This window comes from Mobula hypostoma, chromosome 24 (genome assembly GCF_963921235.1).
Source record: "Mobula hypostoma chromosome 24, sMobHyp1.1, whole genome shotgun sequence".
Taxonomy (NCBI): Eukaryota; Metazoa; Chordata; class Chondrichthyes; order Myliobatiformes; family Myliobatidae; genus Mobula; species Mobula hypostoma.
In genome coordinates, this window is record NC_086120.1 from 31,656,036 (window position 1) to 31,662,035 (window position 6,000).

Below are 6,000 nucleotides of genomic sequence, written 5' to 3' on the forward strand. Positions count from 1 at the left end.
GGCCAGCTGATTTCCTCTAGTATTTTGTGTGTGTTGATTCAGACAAAGATTAAGATTAGCTTTAGTTGTTACATGTACATCAGAACGTATAGTGAAATCCATCACTTGCATCAAATCAAATCAGTGAGGATTTTGCTGGGAAGCCCGCAAGTGTTGCAGTGTCAACTTCCAGTGTCAACATATCATGCCCACAACTCACTAACCTTAATCATAAGTCTGGAATGTATGAGGAAACTGGTGCACCCTGAGGAATCCCACATGGTCACAGGGAAAACGTACAAACTCCCTATAGACAATGGCAGCAATTGAATGCCGATTGTACAGCAGGTGATGTAGTAGCGTTACGCTAACCACAATGCTGCCCACATTCCCCACATGGGAGGGTGAACTGTGCATAACTGCAGATGCTATTGATAGAGTTGACGTGGTTAGACTTTTTCCATTGAGAGTGGGGAAGATTCAAACAAGAAGACATGGGTTGAGAGTTAGAGGATAAAAGTTTAGGGGTAACATGAGGGAGAACTTCTTTACTCAGAGAGTGGTGGCTGTGTGGAACGAGCTTCCAGCAGAAGTGGTTGAGGCAGGTTCAATGTTGTCGTTTAAAGTTAAATTGGATAGATATATGGACAGGAAAGGAATGGAGGGTTATGGGCTGAGTGCAGGTCGGTGGGACTAGGATAGGATAAGAGTTTGGCACGGACTAGAAGGGCCGAGATGGCCTGCTTCTGTGCTGTAATTGTTATATGGTTATATGGTTATATATCCCCCTAAGAGCAGTAAAGATCCCCATAAAATAACCAATGGTAGATAGTAATGAATGTTGGACAAAGACTTTCTAAACCTGATCACATGAACTGAACGTAGAAGGATTCAGCAGAAGACCATAACATTCATTTGAGACTCTTGCCTACATGAAGTATTAGCAACTTATTAACTTTTTTTGTCCAGTGTGCTCATGCTGCCTTTTATTTTTGCCCATCAAGAAGGGCTTATACACCTCTGCAGTATGGCTGCTTCAACATAGATGGGTAGGAGTTCTGACTATTTGATACCATGACAAAGAGGTGGTGGTAGATTTACTAATTAGGATCGTGTGCAATTGCTGATAATGTTGAGGCTTTATTAGGCATTGGTCAGACTGCACTTGGAGTATTGTGAGCTGTTTTGGATCCCTTATCTAAGAAATAATATGCTGGCATTGGAGAAGGTCCAGAAGAGGTTCATGAGAATGATCCCGGGAATGAAATGGTTAATGAATAAGGAGCATTTGATGGCTCTGGGCTTGTACTCACGAGTTAAAAAGAATAACTATCTTATTGAAACCTACTAAATATGGTAAGGCCGAGATAGAGTGAATGTGCAGAGGATGTTTCCTAGAGTAGGGGAGTCTAGGAGCAGAGGGCACAGCCTCAGAAAAGAAGGGTATTCTTTTAGAACAGAGATATGAGGAATTTCTTTAGCCAGTATATATATATATATATATTAACTAAATAGTGCATAAAGAGCAAAAAAGGATAGTAAGGGTGTGTACATGGAGGGACCTGGCGATAGAGTTTTGGAGAGGAGGTAGGAAAATGGGATTGAGAGGGATAAGAAATCAGCCATGATGGAATGGCAAAGCAGACTCAATGGGCTGAATGGCCTAATTCTGATCCTATATTTTATGGTCTAATTATGAAGGGACACTGTCAAGATCATGGACTTGAGAGGAGCTGTTTGAAGGATCCTTGACAATTTGCTGCTACAGTGAGCTAGATGTGGTGGCAGCATGGTGGGTGCTCAAATACACTTTTGAACTGGATGGTGTCCAAGCCAAGGGTTCTGTTCTCCTCAGATGCGGTTCAGGATGCTTATCACATAATTCTCGCCAACAGCTATAAATTACAGTAGAAGGAATGAGATGGGGAAAATAACACTTTATCGTGAAAAATATAGGGAATTGCATCCTCAAATACATGATCCCTGGTGTAGTGTCACTAGTTCCGGTGAGCTCTTAGTTAATACCATTGGGGGAAACTGTTAATGAATTCTGCTTTAATTAGACAATTTACATTTCAGTTTTAATTGGGTTTTGTAAATTGTACACATTTAAGATATTGCTTTCCTCTCATCAGACTTTAACTTGGCCCATGGGCTGCATTAATTTTTTTAGCTCTTTGTTTACTTGGTATTTTGTAATTTAACTTCACTGATAAAAGCTTGCATCTCGGCACTGCCTATTGTGTAGAGAAATGTCTCTGGGCACTTCACTGAGATGAGACAGTGATCTCTTTGGTGAATTACTTTGGTATGTTTGTGTTGAGGGGCCTCATTCCCCCACCCCCCCATGCTCCCTAGCAGGACTCATCTCTTATAGCAGGTACAGACAAGAGCAAACTGAAAATTGCATTTGTAAGAGTCAAATATTTTTGATTAATGATTCCTGTAGATGTTAAACTTCTTTGGGCCATAAGGGGGCAGCCTTGGACTGCAAAGCAATGTAGATGTCTTTTCATATAGACAGTACAAATACTCCGATTCTAATATTTTCATATTCACTCAATTCTCTGACAGCAATGTCACCCCCACTCTCGATCCCGATCCTATTCTCAGTTGAGTGTAAACATCTTCATGCCAGCACATCAAGCATCATATCAGATACAAAGAAGCACTTCAAGGCTGTGCTCATCAATGCACAGAACCAAGGAAAAGTAATAGGATTAGTTCCATGAAATACCTTTAACAAGATTTTATTTGGGAGCCTATAGGTGAAGATGTGAACATACTGGAAAATCGTTCAAGGTGTTTTGCAGTCAATTCAGAAAGTCCTCTGCTGCCTGGTTGGAGTCTGCAACTACATTCAAAGTTCAAAGTTCAAAAGGTTAGAAGTAAATTAATTATCAAAGTACATACACGTAACCATATACAGCCCTGAGATTCATTTTCTTGTGGGCGATCTCAATAAATCTATAGAATAATAACCTTAACAAAATCGATGAAACACTGCACCAACTAGGGTGTTCAACCAATGTGCAAAAGAGCACACTGCACAAGTACAAAAGTAAGAAATAATAATAATAATAATAATAATAAGTAAATAAATAAACAACAAATATTGAGAACATGGGATGAAGAGTCCTTGAAGGTGAGTCCATAGGTTGTGGGAATATTTCAATGATGGGGCAAGTGAAGTTGAGTGAAGTTATCCCCTTTAGTTCAAAAGCCTGATGGTTGAGGGATAATAACTGTTCCTGGACTTGGTGGTGTGAGTCCTGAGGCTCCTGTAACTTCTTTCTGATAGCAGTGGTGAGAAGAGAGCACTCAGGACATGGTGGGGGACGCTGATGATGGACGCCCCATCCCTTCGACAGTGCTCCCTGTAGATGTGGTCAATGTGGGGAGAGCTTTACCCGTGATGCACTGGGCCCTATTCACTACTTTTTTGTAGGATTTCCCATTCAAGGACATTGGTGTTTCCATACCAGGCTGTGATGCAGCAAGTCAATATACTATCCACTGCACATTTGTAGAAGTTTGTCAAAGCTTCAAATGTCATCCCAAATCATTACAGACTATTGTTTACTCAGGAATTCCAATTTAAGTGTCATGTGGGCAATTTCAACATTAAATGTTGACTTCAAAATGTAATCATATAAATAATTGCAACACACACAAAATGCTGGAAGAACTCAGCAGGCCAGGCAGCATCTATGGAAAAGAGTACAGTTGAAAAAGATGAGAAGTAGATTTAAAAGATGGGGGGGGGGGAGGGAGAAACACAAAGTTATAGGTGAAGCTGGGAGGGGGAGGGGTGAAGCAAAGAGCTGGAAAGTTGATTAGTGAACGAGATACAGGGCTGGAGAAAGGGGGAAGGTCATGGAAGAAAGAAAGGGGGGGGGGAGTACCAGAGGGAGGTGATTAAGTGAGAGAGGGAAAAGGAGATGGAGAATGGAGAAGGGTGGGGGGGGGGGTATTACCAGAAGTTCAAGAAATCAATGTTCATGCCATCAGGTTGGGAGCCTACCCAGATGGAATAGAAGGTGTTGTTCCTCCAACTTGAGTGTGGCCTCATCGTGACAGTAGAGGAGGCCATGGATAGACATAACGGACTGGGAATTGGAAATGGAATTAAAATGAGTGACCACTGGGAGATCCCACATTTTCTGGCAGATGGGATGTAGGTGCTCAGTGAAGCAGTCTCTCAATCTACGCCAGGTCTCACCAATATACAGGAGGCCACACCAGGAGCACTGGACACAGTATATGAACCCAACCAACTCACAGGTGAAGTGTTGCCTCACCTGTTTGGGGCCCTGAATGGTAGTGAGGGAGGAGGTGTAGGGGCACCTTGTTCTGCTTGCAAGGATAAGTGGCAGGAAGGAGATCAGTGGGGAGGGATGAATGGACTAGGGAGTCACATAGGGAGCTATCCCTGTGGAAAGCAGAAAGTGGGCAGAAGAAAAGATGTGGTTGGTGATGGGATCCCATTGGAGATGGCAGAAGTTGCAGAAAATTATGTGCTGGATGCAGAGGCTGGTTGGCTGGTTGGTGAGGGCAAGAGGAACCCTGGCAGGGTGGCAAGAGGATGATGTGCAAGCAGACTTGTGAGAAATGGAAAAGATGTGGTTGAGGGCAGCATTGATAGTGGAGGAAGGGAGGCCCCTTTCTTTGAAGAAGGAGGACATCTCCTTGGTTCTGGAATGAAAAGCCTCATCCTGACAGCAGGTTCAGGGGAGATGGAGGAATTGAGAGAAGGGGATGGTGTTACAAGTAACAGGGTGGGAAGAGGTAGCTGAGAGAGTATGTGGTTTTATAATAGACATCAGTAGATAAGCTGTCTCCAAAGATCATGTAAATAACTTGTTACTTTCTTTACTATTAGTTTATTTTGCTAGATCTAAATTCTGGTGCTCCCTTCTCTAAAATACTCTGAGAGCTCTATACTTTGGAGAGAGAAGTTGGCGTTGTCATTAAGTATTTTCAAGGCTGTGAAAGATCTTTGGCCAATAAGTGAGTAAAGAGTTGTTGGGATGGACAGGAAGGTGGACCTCAGCCTTTGACTGGGTCAACCATAAACAGACCACAAGTAGGGTGCCACGGTAGTGTGACACTATTACAGCTCAGGGCTTTGGAGTTCAGAGTTCAGTTTCAACGCCATCTCCAAGGAGCTTGTTTGTTCTTCCTGTGATCCATGGGTTTCGCCTGAAGGTCCAAAGACGTTTCAGTTCGTGGGCTAATTGAGCGTTGTAAATTGTCCTGTGATTACGTGTTAAATAGGTGGGCGGTGTGGCTCGTTGGGCCAGAAGGGCCTGTTCTGTGCTGTATCTCTAAATAATAAAATAAATCTTTCAAAAATTCCTATTAGATCTGGCAATGTCAGTGCAGAAAGGGCATTAACATTACAGATCATGTCAGTTCAGTTCTAACGAAGGATGATTGATCTGAAGCAAAATTTCAGTTTCTCTCTCCAAGATTTCCAGCATTCTGTGTTTTTATTTCAGATTTCATCTTGGTTGTTGTAAAAGTCCTGATAAGAACATACTTGGAGTATTGATCACAGTTCTGGTCACCACTACAGGAAGGATGTGGAACAAAAGAAACAGAAAGTTGACCTGATGCAAGTATTTACAGGTACAACATGCATAGGGTAGATAGAATATTTTTCATGAGGTAATGGTATATGAAAAAGCAAGAGGACACAAGGCTTAAGGTGAGAACTAGAAGGGGTTTGAGGGAAAAGTTTTTTTTTGGCATGGAGTAGTTGATATTTGGAACTTGCTACCACAGAAAGTGCTGCAATCAGATAAAATCTCTATGTTCAAGAGAAATTTAGAGAGTTAAGACATAAAAGATACGCATATAATGCAGGCAGACGGGATTGGTGTAGATGGGCAGAGAGGTTGGTGTATATATGACGAGCCAAAGGGCCCATTTCACTGGCTAAACTCGTGAAATTTGCTGTCCTTGTGGTAGCAGCATAATGCAATATATAATAATAGAGAAAAAAAGTGAATTACAGTA